Genomic DNA, 18,851 nt, shown 5'->3' on the forward strand with positions numbered 1-18,851 from the left:
TTTTTTTTTTTTTTTTTTGTTCCGTTCTAAAAAAAATCGACAGTATAGCAGATTTAGAAGCAAATGGCACTTAAAAGAAGTTCTTTAACATTTGAGATTTTATGAATGTTAAAAGTTTCATGGATGAAAAACAGAGAGCTGAACAGAAGATTCAGGCATTCAAAATTCCCTTCAGCATAGGAAAATGAAGAAATAAAACAACCACAAGTTCGAAAGGATGTGAAGCTGTAAACATGCCACATAAAAGCATGGAGTGCACAGTAATGTACTGTGTTGCTCTAAATTCTAATGTCAGGATAAGTACCCTCTAACCAGCAATATCAGCAGACTGGGGCTGAACATCTTTCTCTGGAGACACACAAATCATCACATACACACTGTCACAATGGATCATAGTAACCATTTTCCTGTCAACATGAATACTGCAGTATGTTTTTTTCTCTCTCTCTGCCATTATATAGGCTATCCATATCCTAAGAGTACAATTAAAAAGGGAAAAAAGGGGGATCTGCTACATGTTGAAAGGATATGTGGTCATTCAACTCTTTTGGATTCTTACCTGGCTGCTACTGTTCTACAATTGTAAAAAACCATATTCCTATGAGTTATTGGAACATTTTTCAATATAAATCTGAAATTTGATAGTTAAATATATTTTAATGCAGTATTTAATATTTTTTAACAAATACTCAAATGGTTGTATAATATATGCAAATATATATATATATATATATATATATATATATATATATATATATATATATATATATATATATATATCCCCCTGTACTTGGAGACGGAGGTGCTAGCGAGGTGTGCTGCAGTGTTCATGTGCGAAGGAGGAAATTCCTGACAGTAGAAGAGAGCAGAGTGACAGTGAGAGGAGCTCATTAGACTGTGGCTTCTCTTTAACTGTATAGTCACAGGCTAGGGGGTGGGGTTGGGGGGTTGAACAAGACAATTTACTCTTACCTGCAGAAAAGTCAAGTACCCAGACAGGCTGTCCAAATCTGGGTCTGACATTTGGAATATCACTGATCATTTGGAATATCACTGATCATTTGGAAGTGGCTTTACTGCCACCTAAATCACTTCCGCTAGAAGGCTCAACAGATGACTGTGAGAACATGAACAAACTTTCGGCTTCTATAGCAGCTGGGAGTTTCTTAGGCCTTTTTTTTTTTTTTTAAACGAACCTCGAACGGACAGAAATACAAATCTTTTGGCAGGAAAAAGAGCTCTCATATAAGCGTTTCATCTTTGCCTGCAGTTCCGCTTTAATTTTCCTGCAAATCATATGGCCCTTATCCATTTAATAAAAGTAGCATACCTTATCACCACATGCGAATTTCGAAAATCAAGCACATCAGACAGTTCGTACACATGAATGAACTGGCAGCAAGACTGGCCCATAGCGGGGTGGGGCGGGCGGTGGGAGGGTTTGGCGGCAGCGGTGCATGGGGGTCAACAGACTTCCTAATACAGGAAGTTGTCTAAAGACACTCACACGAGAAGATACAGACTGCACGAAATTACACAAAATGTATTTCACTTCCCACAGAGGCAAAGCAAGCCATAAGCATTAACTTTTGCTGGTACGCTGATTAATGGACAAAATAAAGCTGCAGCGCGAGATTACAGTTTATGTGAAACACATTAATTTAGAAAAGCTTCTGCGATATATGCCTGGAACATTCAACATAAACATGCTGGCAGCACCAGCAGAATAAAGCCACTTTGCTTTATTAACTTTACCATCATTTGAATACTGGCTGCTCCTTCTGGAGCTGGTCTGTATGGAGTCCAAATTACTCTGAAACCCACAGACAAGGCATAAAGATATTCTACATTGCATTTATATTCTGCAACAATAAACCCTGCAAATAGAGGCAGTTAAATGCTGCTGCTATGTAAACAAAGTACCTAACAGCAGAAAGAAAAACCCTCAATGACAAATCCATACTACCGGCTACTGACACCGGTTCGTGATCTACACTTGAAAAAGGTATATATACAAAGTATCTCACAAAAGTGAGTACACCCCTCACATCTTTGTATATATTTTATTATATGTTAAAAAGTGGTTGAAAAACTCGGAAGGAAGGTCAAACACTCGCCCAGCGCTTAAGATATTGAGGGTAAAAACCACATAGCCATAAATAAAATCAGGTAAAAATATCATAAAATTTCGCTGATCGCAGCTACTGTAAAAGAGCAATAGTCTAAAAATATAATGTAATAAATACTAAAACAGACATGTCCAGCATAAATCGCACTCAGCAGCGCTCAATATGTCCTCTGCATATCATGATCATATAGTCCTCATATAAAAGTATTATACCGCAAAAACAGTCTCTATAACAAAAAAATCCCCCAACATCCTGGGTCAGATACGGTATTCAGATGGTCACTGATGCTTTGGCTGAATACCGTATCTGACCCAAACAGACAGAACCTATGCAGGAAACGGTGAGCGGGCCATCCCATCGGGATTATCTATTTTACGCTTGAAAACTTCTATCTTGATGTAAGCGCATTGGATGTTGGGGGATTTTTTTGTTGAAGTGTGGGTACTTAATAAAGCTCTTTGAAACGGTATCACACTATTGTGCCTCCTATCTTTCCAATGTTTCTATGGGTATGAGCTGATCCCCGACTGTGACTGAAAAGCGGAGTTCTTCTGGTGAGAGCAGAGGTGGTCCGGATAGTCAAGGGTTCAAGCAACCAATGCTTACAGGCGCTTTAATACGCTATTTCTGGTGAGTGCCCACTCTTAAGGGGTCACTGATGGTGTGGTGAAGGTTAAGACCGAATCTATGATCTTTGAGCACCGGGAACACCGTATCAATAAGGAATAAAGTGTTTACCTTTTATAGAGACTGTTTTTGCGGTATAATATTTTATTATATCTTTTCATGTGACAACACTGAAGAAATTACACTTTGCTACAATGTAAAGTAGTGAGTGTACAGCTTGTATAATAACAGTGTAAAATTTGCTGTTCCCTCAAAATAACTCAACACAGCCAATAAGGTCTAATCAGCTGGCAACAAAAGTGAGTACAACCCTAAGGGAAAATGTCCAAATTGGGCCCAAAATGTCAATATTTTGTGTGGCCACCATTATTTTCCAGCACTGCCTTAACCCTCTTGGGCATGGAGTTCATCAGAGCTTCACAGGTTGCCACTGGAGTCCTCTTTTTACTCTTCCATGACCACATCACGGAGCTGGTGGATGTTCGAGACCTTGCGCTCCTCCACCTTCCGTTTGAGGATGTCCCACAGATGCCCAATAGCGTTTAGGTCTGGAGACATGCTTGGCCAGTTCATCACCTTTACCCTCAGCTTTAGCAAGGCAGTGGTCGTCTTGGAGGTGTGTTTTGGGTCGTTATGTTGGAATACTGCCCTGCAGACCAGTATCTGAAGGGAGGGGGATCATGCTCTGCTTCAGTATGTCACAGTACGTTTGCATTCATGGTTCCCTCAATGAACTGTAGCTCCCCAGTGCCGGCAGCACTCATGCAGCCCCAGACCATGACACTCCCACCACCATGCCTGACTGTAGGCAAGATATACTTGTCTTTGTACACCTCTTCTGGTTGCCGCCACACATGCTTGACATCTGAACTAAATACATTTATCTTGGTCTCCTCAGACCACAGGACATGGTTCCAGTAATCCATGTCCTTAGTCTGCATGTCTACACCAAACTTTGAGGGCTTTATTGTGCATTATCTTTAACCACTTAAGCCCCGGAAGATTTTACCCCCATTCCGACCAGGGGGTATTTTGCGATTCGGCACTGCGTGAATTTAACGCACAATTGCGCGGTCGTGCGACGCTGTACCTAAACGAATTTGACGTCCTTTTTTTCCCACAAACAGAGCTTTCTTTTGGTGGTATTTGATCACCTGTGCGATTTTTTGATCACGCGCTATAAACAAAAAAAGAGCGTCAATTTTGCAAAAATAGCAATATTTTTCACATTTTTTTATATGAAATTCCCCCAAAAAAAAATGTAAAAATCAAAATTTTTAAAAATTTTCGGCCAATTTATTTTATGCTACCTATGTTTGGTAAAAAAAATCGCAAAAAGCGTATTTTGATTGGTTTGCGCAAAAGTTATCGCGTTTACTAACAAAGGGAAAGATTTTTGTCATTTTTGTTGTTTTTTTTTTTTTAACGCGTAATGGCGGCGATCTGCGATTTTTTTTGCGGTACTGCGACATTGCGGCGGACAGATCGGACCCTTGACTGACATTTTTGACACTTTTGGGGTTACCAGTGACATTTCTACAGTAATCAGTGCTATACATATGCACTGTTACTGTAAAAATACACTGGTAGTGAAGGGGTTAACTTTATTTGGAAGGGAGGGGCTGTGTGTGTCCCTAGGGGCGTGGTTTCTACTGTGATTGGCTGTGGCTCTAGCTGTAAGGACACTGATCAACGGATCTACATACCAGATCCGTTTTATCAGTGTCTTTGCAGCGAGGAGAATGACAGGCAGTTTGTTTACACAAGCTGCCTGACATTCTCCCTCTCCCCCGCCGATCGCCGAGTGACCGGCGGACATCGGGTCCGCTGGTCACACGCGCGGGGGGGTCCGTGACCACGCGGGAGCGGGAGCGCGCCCCGGGGGGCGCGCGCTCGCTCCCTAGACCCTCACAAGCAAACAACGTAGCCCTACGTTAGTTTGCCTGTGAGGGGCTGACCGCCGACGTAGATAGTCGTGCGGCGGTCGGCAAGTGGTTAGAAGACGCTTCCGTCTGGGATGACAGCCATGCAGACCAATTTGATGTAGTGTGCGGCATATGGTCTGAGCACTGACAGGCTGACCCCCCCCCCCCCCCCCCCACCCCTTCAATCTCTGCAGAAATACTGGCAGCACTCAATTTCTCAAAGACAACCTCTGGATAGGACGCTGAGCACATGCACTCAACTTCTTTGGTCGACCATGGCAAGGCCTGTTCTGAGTGGAACCTGTCCTGTTAAACCACTGTATGGTCTTGGCCACCGTGCTGCAGCTCAGTTTCAGAGTCTTGGCAATCTTCCTATTGCCTAGGCCATCTTTATGTAGAACAATTTTTTTTCAGATCCTCAGAGAGTTCTTTGCCATGAGGTGCCATGTTGATCTTACAGTGACCAGTATGAGAGATAACACCAAATTTAACACCCCTGTTCCCCATTCACACCTGAGACCTTGTAACACTAACGAGTCACGACACAGGGGAGGGAAAATGGCTAATTGGGCCCCACTTGGACATTTTCCCTTAGGGGTGTTCTCACTTTTGTTGCCAGCGGATTAGACATTATTGGCTGTGTGTTGAGTTATTTTAAGGGGACAGCAAATTTACACTGTTATACAAGCTGTACACTCACTACTTTACATTGTAGCAAAGTGTCATTTCTTCAGTGTTGTCACATGAAAAGATATAATTGTCACGGTTCTCGCCTTGGCTTTAAGACAGTCAGGCGTGGTCGCCGTTAAGTACCTAACATGGGATTTGAACCTGTGTACTTTGACATTCTGTCCTGTTAACCTGCCTCTGAGCCACACTTCAGCTCATATGGATCCTGTCTTGTTAATCTAGTATTGCCTGCAGCACTAGGGGGCTGGACTTCACCTGAGTGTGCTCTTGTCTTTCATTGACCACCTGAAGCTAATTGCCCAATTAAGCAAGCTATAAAACACTGTCTCTCACTGAGAGCATTGTCAGTTCATTGCTGATCCTTCCTTGTTCCTGATCTATGTTCCAGACCTTGTTCCTGTTTCCCAAGCGTGTGTTCCAGACTGACTCCGGCTTCCATCCTTACCTTGTTGTTCCTGTGATCCTTATCCGGACTCCTGTCTTCCAGTGACTTCTGTTATTCCTGGACTTCCCTTCCCATTGCATTCCTGCCGGTCTTGCCTATTGGAGCACCGTCCCTGCCAAGCCCCCGTGCACAAATTCACAGCACCAGGTGGCTTTCTTACCTGGTCACCCTGGACTGTGGATATCTGCAAGGGTGAGTGTGCATCTCTGCATTACAGACTCCGACAAAGGTAAGCCCCGTGACAATAATAAAATATATACAAAAATGTGAGGGGTGTACTCACTTTTGTGAGATACTGTATATATAACATTCTGTTGGGAGTACAATACTGAGTACAAAACACAGGCAGTTTATACACCATGGGCTATAGGTGTGTCATTTCAGAGGATTGGACACTAGCAAAGCTTTAGAGGACACACCCCTGGACACCCTTCCCTATAACCCTACCACACGCAGTCCTCAGTTTTGTAGCAAGCAATGCGGTGTAAACCAAGGAATGGAAGAGAGGGTTGGTCTGTACTGTACTCCACGATATGGCATTTAAAAGGCAAGTTACAATTTTAACTTAAATTAGAACTATAGGAAAAAACGTTTCTTCACTTTAGATAGCGTAAGAGTTATTGCCAGTTTTTTTTTTTTTTTTTTTTTGCCATTTGTGGCCTATTAAAGTTATTTACCTTCACTACCCGTCCCATTACCAAAACAGGAAGTGAGGACATCCCTGCAAGTTAAGGGACCCCAATGGGGCACCCAGGTAACTAGAACTAGTGTCCCAATTGAATAATCACTCCCATTTGTGTTCTGGGGGGAACCCAAAATTTAGGATTTACTTTTAGGTTTTGATGAGAACAGTAAACAGGACAAATTGAGAGGGTGAATCTCCCCAACGGGGGCAGAAGTAGCAAAATAGGAACTGGTGTTCTAATCCATCTCCACTCTATCCTAAACTAAAAAGGTTTTGCCTTTAGTTATACTTTAATCACACAGTACAGGACACAGGCAGAACACTCATACACCAAGGGATGTCCCAAACAAGAATATGAAGGGTGAGCAACAACAAGACTTGTGCCAACAGGCCCAAAAACAAGGGTCAAAAGCAGAAGATTGGACAGCCACCTGGCAAAACTTTGAAAAATTATGAACAGAAGACCAGGTGGCAGTCTTGTGCAACTTGGTTTCCAAGGCTTGGTGCAGAAATGCCCACGAAACAACCACCGATCTTGTGAACTAATGATATGGCTTCAAAGAAGGCTAGCATTAAGCCTAGAAAACTCTCATGGTGAATTTCAGTGTGGGATGTCTCTTTGATCTCCTCGTTTCTGGGAGAAAGATTTATTTGTAATGCATCCAGGACCAGACCTAAGTATTCCAGGTGAAGAGAAGGCTGGGGATCAGATTTGTCCAAATTGATCACTCAAAGACCTGGAGAAGCTGAATTGTCTTGTGGACATTTTCCGATTGCTGCAAGTAAGACTAGTCCTTTAGAAGAAGGCTATCTAAAAAGCCTTCAACTTTGATGCCCTGACTTCGGAGCAGGGCATTTAGAGGTGGTAAGACCTTTGTGAATACTCAAAGCATAGAATAGGCCAAATGGCAGTGTAATAAACTGGAAGTGGTTGTCTGCCAATGAGAAGCAAAGAAAGCGGCGGGTGAGTTGGGTAAATGGGAACATGTAGTTAGGCATTTTTGGATGTCCACAGATGCCATTCATTCCCCTTGTTTCAGGCAATTACTGACCTTGCAGATCGAATTTTGGAATTTGAAGGGATTAGTTGAGGAATTTTAAGTTCAGAATAGGACGAATACTGTGGTACTGTGAATATGTTTGGGTAGAAACCTCTGAATCAGTCTTGTGGTGGTACTGGCTCAACGACTTCTTGGGACAGGAGGTGGTTCAGGGTATTTCTAACTGCCCTGAGGAGTTGTTGGTTGATTTGAAAGACGAATGTGGTGAGGTGGTAGAGTTTTTTTGAACCCTTTTGAAATCACCAATTCAACCCACAGTTCTATGGATGTCTGTAAACCAAAGAGCCAAACAAACAGATCTACCACCTTCACTCTCAGATGTGAGGCGACCCCTTCATTTTGAAGAGGGCATTGGGGAAGGTTTGGTAGCCTTGGTGGTAACTTGCAAAAAAGGATGAATTTAGGTTTTGAAGTTGAAAACTGAGCAGACAGGTGCTCTTTGTTTTAAACAGCTAGGTGCTATGCATTTTGAAGAGCTAGGGGGCTCCCAAAGAAGGTAGATTTGGAACCTTCCACTGTGGAAGTAAAAATGTCCCACCTGTGACATTTTTGATACATTGGTCAAGTGCTCCACCAAACAGATGTCTTCCTCTGAAAGCTTTTAGCCATAAGATTCTGTGCATGTGAATGGAGATTACAGCCCTTCTGAAAATTTGTAACATGACACCAATGAAGGGGCGCTATTCCTCCCATTAACACCTACGAAGGGGCGCTATTACTCCCACTGACACCAATGAAGGGGCGCTATTCCTCCCACTAAAAAACCTATCAGATTGGACATCAATCCGAGCAACTGGTCGTACGACCCCGGCAATCCGCAGGTGATCTTTTTGATATAGATATTGCAGGGGAGCCAGCTTGGTGGATAATAGAGCTGCCGAAAGAGTAATATTGTGGAGACCCGTTTAAAGACGCTAAGAAGCCTGGTATTCACAACACAGATACAAGCGTGTTCGACCCCCAGACTGAAAAGCTGAGGGTTAATTTTCTCTGGTGAGTGGGGATACGAGAGGGGAGTGTGGCACACTTCACAACATGTTTACATGAAACACTTCAGCACCTTTATATGGATTTTGGAGTACCCAGCACTTTATATGAGAGCTTTTGAAAGACTTTGATTTTGTTTTTCATGTTTTTTGAGCACATTACATTATATGATTATATATTCCTCCCACTGACACCAACGAAGGGGCACTATTCCTCCCACTGACACCAACAAAGGGGCTCTATTCCTCCCACTGACACCAACAAAGGGGCTCTATTCCTCCCACTGACACCAATGAAGGGGAATTATTCCTCCCACTGACACCAATGATGGGGCGCTATTCATCCCACTGACACCAACAATGGCGCGCTATTCCTCTCATGGACACCAATGATGTGCGCTATTCCTCTAACTGACACCAATAAACATAGCTTTAATCCGGAAAGACTACATGTTAGAGGCAGCAGTGTCTTATGGTCTCGCACTGTAGATATAGAGGCTATAGAGGTACTATTGTCAGTAGGAATTCAAGATTAGATTTTTCAGTAAAATTCTTAGGCTAAAATAACATTTCTAGGTGTTCCCTATAACATAACAAATTGTCACTTTGAGTTCAGGTCCACAATAGTTTTGAAAGCGTAACTGGGCTCTAATCAAAAGAGGTTTGGGAGGCATAGCTCTGGAAACCAGGCATGGACAACAGTAAACTAGTATATTGTTCAGATGGTTAAAATATAGCTATGGTAACTAGCCATCTAAAAAGCTGCACATACGGTATATTATTGAGAATGCTCAGATTTCCATACTCAGCATAGAACTACAACTCTTTGTAAAAGCCTTAAACTATCTCACAGGTGTTGAGAGATCTAAGAGCACTCTATTAAACAGGCACAAAAGAAACAAAAAAATTCTCTTCATAGTAAGAAAGAAATTCTCTAAACAGATGAACGCAGAGTGACTCCTGTTATAAATATTTTAAGTCCATTTCTATGTATTTCTAAGTGTAAGCTGGCATCCTGCAGTGTTGCTCTTGAATAAAATAAGACTCTACCTTCCTAAACCATTATAATAAATTCACAGTTGGGTAACATTACTGCAGACCACTTAGAAGCCCCCAAGGTCTAAAATGCAGTTTTAAGTGCTTTTATTTTCATTACTATACTAACTATAAAAGCAGAGTTTGTTATTTGTAGGGATAAATAAATAAACCCCACATGAAGGTTGCCATTTATGTGAGTAGCCTATGCATTTGGTAAATGTTATTTTGTTAACCATAAACTACAAAATGCACTGAAAGTAAAATTGCGCCATCTTTTATTAAATTGGAAAACATGTAAATGTAACGATTACCAAGAAAAACAAAAACACACACACGTACACTGAAAAGTTAGTTTGCCATGTAAACCTGCCGCCAACTGATTTTTTTTTAAAACCAGGTTATTCCATCAATGGGTTTTTTTCTTCCCTGATGGCACAGGCATATTCCAAGATGACAAAGCCAGGATTCATGGGGCTCAAATTGTGAAAGAGTGGTTCAGGGAGCATGAGACATAATTTTCACACATGGATTGGCCACCACAGAGTCCAGTACTTAACCCCATGGAGAATCTTTGGGATGTGCTGGAGAAGGCTTAGCGCAGTGGTCCGACTCTCCCATTATCAATACAAGATCTTGGCAAAAATTAATGCAACACTGGAGGGAAATAAATCTTGTGACATTGCAGAAGCTTATCGAAACAATGCCACAGTGAATGCGTGCCGTAATCAAAGCCTACAAAATATTCGAGTGGGTGACCACTTTTTTTGGTGGCGACTTTTTTGGCCAGGCAGTGTATCATCGTAACTATGGCAACAGTGGGGCATTAGTTCTTCCCATCTATCCCTCTGATCATGTAATTGCCTCACTGCTTTTATCACAAGACTGCACAGAGTTTAAAGTCAAATTACAGACATCCCCCACTCATAGAAGACCTATATTGGAGATATACGATCATTCCGCTCATCTGTAAAGGAGGCTAGGGGCAACAGCTTTTATGAGAGGATTATATTGTTCTAGTAACAGTTGACCCTCACACTTTGAGGGCCATAGCAAGATATGCATCAGTATCTCCATAACAGAAGCAGATAAGCATTTAATAGAATTAGCTAAACAGAAAGGCAACATAATATTGTATTATACTCAACAGTCTGCACCCACCCCAATGTGTAAATTATACCCAAACCAGACAACAAGGTTTGTAAATTTTAAGTTTGCTCTTAGTGTCGGGTCACACTTATGCGATACGGGAAGGCTGCGAATTCGCAGCCTGTTCCCGCATCGCAAACGTACCCTTGGCAGTTCACACTGCCATATGCGATACGCTGGGGGTGTCAATGAAATGTTAACGACACCCCCAGTTTGATCGCATATCGCAGTGCGATCTTTACAGATCGCACAGGATCGGATCGCACAAGTGTGAACCACTGTGCGATCCGATCCTGATGCGGCTGAAAAAAGGGTCATGTGCGACTTTTGTGCGGGTGCAGTGCGAGTTTAGCCATACAAAGTGTATGGCTGAATTCGCACCGCACAGCCGATCGCATGTAATGAAGGAGCAGTGCGCTCCGAGTGAACCGGCACTTAGCCATTATTTTGCCATTTTGTTTTGAGCTGCTGTAACTAAATAGTGCAATTTGGATAGCTTTGTCACACCTAAACCATTTTTTTGTATATACATTCCTGTTAAAAAAAAAACCCAGGTTTGAAGACAACCCTACCAAATATGTCTCCAAGTCCCCCAGTCTCCGCAACCTGTAATACATGAGGGGCTGATACCAGAGACAGAACGTTCCTGTAAAGATGCCTAGGTAAGATCTAGAATTTAATACATATGATTATTGCTTACAGCAGCATGTCTTAAAATCATTTAATCGCAACACGGTTTCCGTTCAAAGAGTTAGGTATATAAATTGCACTTTTTCTAAGTAACAAACAAAGCTTTAGGATACAGTACGATACAATTTAAAAATTAAAATTTTCACCCTTTTGTAAACGCAACAACAGCATATGCAGCCAATGATCTTTTAATCATCTAGGAGTGGATTAAAAGTACAGCCTAAAGGCTTGTTTACACCGCAATGCCAGTGTTCAGTTATACATGTATGTTTATGTATGTTTGTTGTGCATTTTTTTGGGTGGTATTATTTATTTATTTTTTTAAACCGTGTTGCATCTATATATGCTTGTGGTGTGTTCACATGCATTCCTGTACATTTACGTGCAAAAAAATAAAAATAAAAATGCAACTACACACCACAATAGTGTAATCTGGGGAAACTGAAATACATTCACTTTTCTTACATATGGCATTTATATGGTGTTTAAAAATGTCCTGGTAGAGGGCTGCGCTGACTTTGGACTTGATAAAACACAGTGGGTCCACACCAGCAGATGACATGGCTCCCCAAATCATCACTGACTGTGGAAACATCACACTGGACCTCATGCAACTTGAATTCTGTGCCTCTCCACTTTTCCTCCAGACTCTGGGACCTGGATTTCCAAATGAAATGCAAAATGTAATTTCATCCGAAAAGAGGACTTTAGACCAGAGAGACAATCCAGTATTTTTTCTCCTTAGCCTAAGTAGAAAATGAAATGCAAAATTCTCCACAGTCCGTAATGGTTTGGGGAGCCATGTCATCTGCTGGTGTTGGTCCACTGTGTTTTTTTTAAGTCCAAACTCAGCGCAGCCCTCTACCAGGAAATTCTAAAGCACTTCAGACTTCCCTCTTCTGACCAGCTTTAGGCCCCTTTCACGCTGTCCGACCAATCGGGTCTGCCTGTCTGTTTATTAGGTGGCCTGGATTGGGCCACCCGTTCACCTCTATGGGGAGGCAGATGTCAGCGAACACGTGTCCGCCTGGCATCCGATCTAACAAGATCTGCTGAAAACAGACAGATGGCAACACCTTCACAGACAGGCTGTCCATTTTCATCCGATCTCCTCATAGAGGAGAGCGGGACTCTTAACAGGTCCGTCCCTGCACAGTGAGCAGAGACGGACCTGGCATCCGCCTGCTCAACGGGGGATCAACGATGTGATCCCCGCTGAGCTAGCAGAGTCTGTCCAAACAGATTTACCCCGTGTGAAAGAGGCCTTATGGAAATGCGGATTTAATTTTCCAGCAGGACGTGTGTGTGTGTGTATATTATATATATATATATATATATATATATACATATATACATACACACACACATACATACATACATATATATACATACATATATATATATATATATATATATATATACACACACACACACACACACACACACACATACATACATACATATACATACACACATACACACACACACCTGTCCTCTTGTACCAGTAAAGTCTTAAGTCCAATGTATTTGGGTTTTGACGTGGTAAAAATAATGGATGTGATACGCTAATAGCAGCCTTAGCTAAAACAGAGGTCATTTAGAATGGGCAAGTATGCAAATAAGGCCTGATGACTATCTGCATAGTTGTTTCAGATCAAAGACACAGTTAGGCAAATGGCATTTTCAGAAAGAACTCAGCAGCTGCAGTATTTATCTGTATTTCATCCCAAGAAAGATTCACTAAAAAAGCAATTCCAGCCTCACACCTTCACCCCTGGTGGGTCACATGATACACCGGAGTCCTCATTATTTCTTCACTGTGCATTGAATAATCCACAACATTCTAAAGAGCCATGCGGATATAACATCGGCGCTATTCTCAGTACTGTACTATGAGCACAGAGCACCATTATTACACAACCCCCAGAAGTGGGGTCCATGATGATTTTGGTTCACAGCAATTAGATTGAATGATGAAGTGTCACTCAACCCAGAAAAAGTCAACTGCTGCAACACAGTGCAGTACATTCAAGGGATATTGCCATGGAGAAGTTAAGCATTGCTGTGAATGTTGCCTTTTTTTTTTTTTTTTTTTTACAAATGCTGGGCTACTTATAAATTTAAAAAAGTGGAAATGGGGAAAAAAAAACACCAAACAAAATGCTGAATTGCTATGTACGGAATTTCTTTTGATACCACAGCAGGAGAGCTGAAATAGCTGAATGGATGAAGTCATACAGTAAGTTTGGTATGGTAAGAAAGGCAAATAATTTACACACAACAGAAACCCCAAAACCTTTATTCAGCATTTCTTCATTACATTTGTCATTTCAAAGTCCCACTTTGTAGCAATCTGTTAGATAAAATCCTCAGACAGTAAAACACACAAACAGTGGCAGGAATAAAACTTTGATATACGGCACTTGTGAGGTATTAAAATCTTTTCATTCCATCTGGTACTATTAGGAGAACTACCCGAACCCTCCCCACCTCAGCTGACAAGTTAAACATTCCAGATTTAAAGCTTTGCACAATATTATTGAACTTTGTTTAATGTGGTAGAGCTAACTAAACCAATCTTGTGAGAATAAGAATGTGTCAATTTTCCTTTTAAAGCTAAACGAATAAAAAATAGAAACCACATTTTTAAACAATCTGTGTAAAACCATTCCTTTGTGGCTGTCCAAATTAAAACAATGGAGTTTATAAAATCCTAATCTAGAGTGAGCAGAATTGATTAGAGAAAGGGCCAGGGCACAGAATCGCATCGGAACACAGTCTGCATTCCTGTGTGTTCCCCTGCAGTGAGATTTTACAGCCCATTCATTTAAATGGAACTGCAAATCACTCCAGAATGCACAAAAAACTACTACATGTACTACTTTTGAAAAACACGCTGCACCAAATCGCATGGTACAGGAGTACCATGTGGTGTGGGCAAACGCAGTGCGTTTGTGATCTGCATTTAAGGCTACAATAATGCAGAACCTGCAGCAGATCACAAAGGCGGAAATTATGAACGCATACGGAACGCTCCTTTCCCACTCCACATTTTGGTAAGAACCAGCAGCCCTAATAAATAGGTGCAGAAGAAAAGGTAAACAAAGCTCCACTCTATTATAGAGCGCTAAATTTGTATCAGAGGTAGCAGTCCTTCCTTCATCACGAGTTCTGTCAAGCAGCTAATATTTTTTTGTCTCCTTGCCGTCATACTAACAGACATTACCTGACCCATCTGCCTAGTCCTTGCCCCAGCCGAACAGAGGAGCACACTTAAGGTATTATTCAGAAAATATTACTGTTGCACTCATACAAAAATAAAGAAAAAAATAAAATTAAAAAAAAAGTGCCCTTTGAGGCTGGGTTCACAATGTGTGCGGAAGTTGTCACAGCAGGGGTCCTGTGCATCCGGTCACTGTTTCAGGTCCGAATTCGGTCCAAATTTTTGGCTGAATTCAGACCTGAAAAGGACCAGAAGACACACAGGACCATTTTGCAAACTGGGGAAACCCACATCCAATTTTCACCAGTGTGAACCCAGCCTAAAAGAAGATCTGAGAACAGATAGCAAGGAGCGCTACACCATTAAATTCTATTTTGTTTTTAAGTACATGTATACGAGAGTGTGTAATGGGTCATACACACAATCTGAAAATCGTACGACAGATCGCTCCTTTTTTATTTTTGGTTTGGTAGTCTCATGTCAAAAATTGGATTTTTGTCTTAAAATAGAATCCTTTTCTCTGATGTTCATTGACAGCCATAGCTCCAGAATCTTCTTGACCATTGGGTTATGCTGCCCCCTACAGGAGTAGGACACTAGGCAGGAAAAAGCTTTACCTCTCCTATGGGGCAGTCCCAGGGGGTATACTCCCACTTCCTGCTATAGACATTTTGTTTTATTGCAAGCAGTGTCAGAAGAAAAATACCCCAACTCAATAGAGGGGTGTGTGTATGTGTCCGCCAATTAATTCAGTTTTACCAAAGTGACGATAATTATCAAACGACAGAATAAAAATTCAGAAGTGATGTAATGGGTTGTAGTATATATATATATATATCGTACGATTTTTGTTTTAATCAGTACAGTTGTCCGAAAATACAATATATATATATATATATATATATTGTATTTTCGGACAACTGTACTGATTAAAACAAAAATCGTACGATCTGGTATCATACGACATAAAACTTTGTGCTTGTCCAATCGGATAACATCTGTTCTTGAAAGCAGCATACTAACAATCAGATCATCTTACAATCACTTCAAAAGGGGTATTTTTCCAATCCAATTTCGGATCGTGTGTAGGGGCCAGTGGGCTGGCAGCAGCTGTATTAAGTGTTCACAAAGCAGCTCACAAGAGACAGGTGACTTTGATTACACTGAAGGTATTCATTTATCCATATATTATTGGTAACTAAACAAATCCAGCAAATTTCTTTTTCAAAGCTGAAACAAATAAAATTCTATAAACACATGTGTAAATGCCTCTTTGTGCAAGACCCTTGGGTGGCTGCTTTTAGTTCTTAAAGTGACATTAAGGCTGGGTACACACTGCTGTGACGCGAGAAACCCTGCAATTCAGTGCCAGTTCCCGCATTGCACCTGAATCTATGGTTGCAACTAACGATTATTTTCATAATCAATTAGTTGGCTGATTAATATTTAGATTATTCGACTAATCGGATAATAACCTTAAAAAAAAAAAGGTGTGGTGTATAATTTAGTTAATATGTAAAGTTTAAAAAAAAAGGCAATTTATTCTTAAATATCTATATGCAGTGGTCAACATAAATAACCAACTATATGGTTAGGGAGCAAAATCTCCTAATTTTTAAAATGTTTTTTCATTCAGCGAATGTACAAAGATTTTTCATATGAATATTCTCGTACGAGAATCGATACGTGTATGGCCAGCATTAGGCTCGGATCACACCTATGCAGTTTGGTTTTCATCCTTTTCTGCAGTGCTTTTTGTGCATGCGATTTTGCTGCGATTTGCGTTTTTCATTTTTTATGCTTTTTTTTTTTTTGCTAAATTGTTGTTCTCAGACACTAAACAAATAATGCATTCTGTATACAGGCAAATCGGCTGACCAACTGATCGATTATGAAAATAATTGACAACTTAGATAATGAAAATAGTTGACAACTATTTTCATAATAGATTAGTTGTCGATTAATCAATTAGTTGTTTCGGCCCTACCTGAATAGCACACTGGTTCACAATGACATCTGTGAACCGCTGGGGGTGTTAATGTAATGTAAAGGTAATGACACCCCCAGATCAGTTTGCATTGCGAACTGTCAAATGGTGCAGGAATCGGACCGCATAGGTGTGAATACCCATGTGATCCAATTCCAGTGCAGACCAAAAAGGGTCCTGCACCAAATTTGGTGCAAATGCAATGCGATTTTAGGCAGTAAGTTCTAACAAAAATTCTATTTTCTCTTACGTCCTCTGACAGTCGCCGCCCATCCATATCAGCCTTCATCCATATCAGCCTTTACTAGTGGGATGTCCCAAAGCAGTGCAGGTGTGAGGGGTGGGAAGACACAACCAAAACAGAAGGTAACGCAAACAACCGGGCTAGAAACAACCTGAGCCCACAGGGCAACAAGCCCACAACGGGAACAAACCCAGAACAACAAAAAAACACCTCAATGAAGAGACAGCAAAAAACCTGTCTCCTCAAACAACCGCCGCACTCAAAACTTTGCGGCCAAAGGAAGCATCCGAGGATGCCAAGTCATCAATTCTGTAGAACTTTGTGAAAGAGTGCACAGACGACCAGGTTGCCGCCTTGCACACCTGAGCCACAGAAGCCTGATGGCGAAATTTGAGAAAAAAAACAAAGAAAACCGAGACTCTAGGTCCCGGCCAGGAAGAGCTAGCCTACTCCTGACACTAGGAACAGTGAGATCTGGTTCAGGATAATGGCTGAGGGATGGCCCCCTAGAGGTGTGCCTAGGTATAAACGTTTTTTATTAACCTGTTAATCAGCCTAGCTTGCTCCTGAAGAGGACGCCCTTACCACTAGTGAAGGCTATGGATGGGCGGCGACTGTCAGAGGACGTAAGAGAAATATAGTTTTGTGGTTGAAACTGGATAGTGACCTAATTAGTAATTTTGAATTGCCCCATATAGTACCAACAATATAGAGGAATTAACAATGTAAGTATTAATGAGGCTTGGTTGCCCATGACTCCGTCACCAGTTCTTGGACCACTTATGGTAGGTTCTGACCACTGCAGACCAGGAACCTCCTACAAGAGCTGCCGTATTGGAGTTTCTCTGACCCAGTTGTCCAGAGATAACAATTTAGACCTTGTTAAAGTCGCTCAAAACCTTACACTTGCCCATTTTTTTTTTGTTTTCAACAAATCAATTTCAGGGACAACATGTGCACTTGCCGACACAAAGAAGAGGGTCTATTAATAAAGGCATCTTGCTGCCTACTTAGGCAGGCGTTTGGGGCTCTTTCACACTATATGTAGCAACCAGTCTCTTTCTGCACAAGAGTTACATAGTTCACCGCTAGAGTCCCATTACCACCACAATGCATCTGATCTGTGTTGTGGTGTAGGAAACCGCACACATCCCAAATTTTTCCACAGTGCAGCACAGTGCAGCACACTACACACTTCCACCGGTCAACGCTACAAAAACTTTGATGAGGTGTCATTTTGCGATATTTCAATAAAGGTTAAAAAGAAAAACGTAAACTGTGTAATGTTCTTAAATGCTGCTTCCCCGGCTCGCAAAGTAAAACACTATGGGCTGGTGCGAAGGGGCACTCATTTATAAAAAGGTACAACATGCAAGTTGTTTTTTTTTTTTCTAGCTCCAATCTAAGGACGATGCACACTAAGTTGTGTTGAAAGCAAAGTTAAAGCACCGTGTCCCTGGTGTGAAATTTCCATGTCCTCTGAAACATTCCTGTTCCATTCTTATTTACAACAGCAGACAGTGTAAAGGGATCACAGTCTAACACTATTCATAGAGGAATCTAATTAAGCATTTTAAAAGAAATATAAAGAATGAGCAGCAAGATGCAGTGAAGGGGTGGGGTGGGGGTAGGTAAATGTATTCCTTAATAGTGAACAAAGCAGAGAAGTGAGCCACGAACAATCTCTTTGTGTTTATGTCAAACAAACAAAGGACTGCTCAGTCACACTGAAAACCAGCCCATTATTGGAGGAACACTGCACTTTTCATAATAACGTCAATTTATTGAAGGAACACCTTGCACTTTTCATAATAACGCCAATTTCTACATGACTGAAATAAAAGGTTTTTAAAATAGAAGTGTAAATAAAACTGCAAGGGATAGAAAGCTACAACGCATGACCAATATTAACACTGTGCAATAATAAGGTACAAATTTGTTTTAGGTAAATTTATCATTACAGATTACAACAGAC

At 41.3% G+C, this 18,851-nt stretch overlaps 1 protein-coding gene across 1 annotated transcript in view; it reads right to left on the minus strand.

Moving 5' to 3' along the window:
* PHF21A (PHD finger protein 21A) overlaps positions 1-18,851 on the minus strand; it is a 156,716-nt gene that overhangs the window by 116,115 nt on the left and 21,750 nt on the right. The window lies entirely within an intron of this gene.

The sequence above is a fragment of the Pelophylax lessonae genome (assembly GCF_965119305.1).
Source record: "Pelophylax lessonae genome assembly, chromosome: 10".
In the NCBI taxonomy this organism is placed as follows: Eukaryota; Metazoa; Chordata; class Amphibia; order Anura; family Ranidae; genus Pelophylax; species Pelophylax lessonae.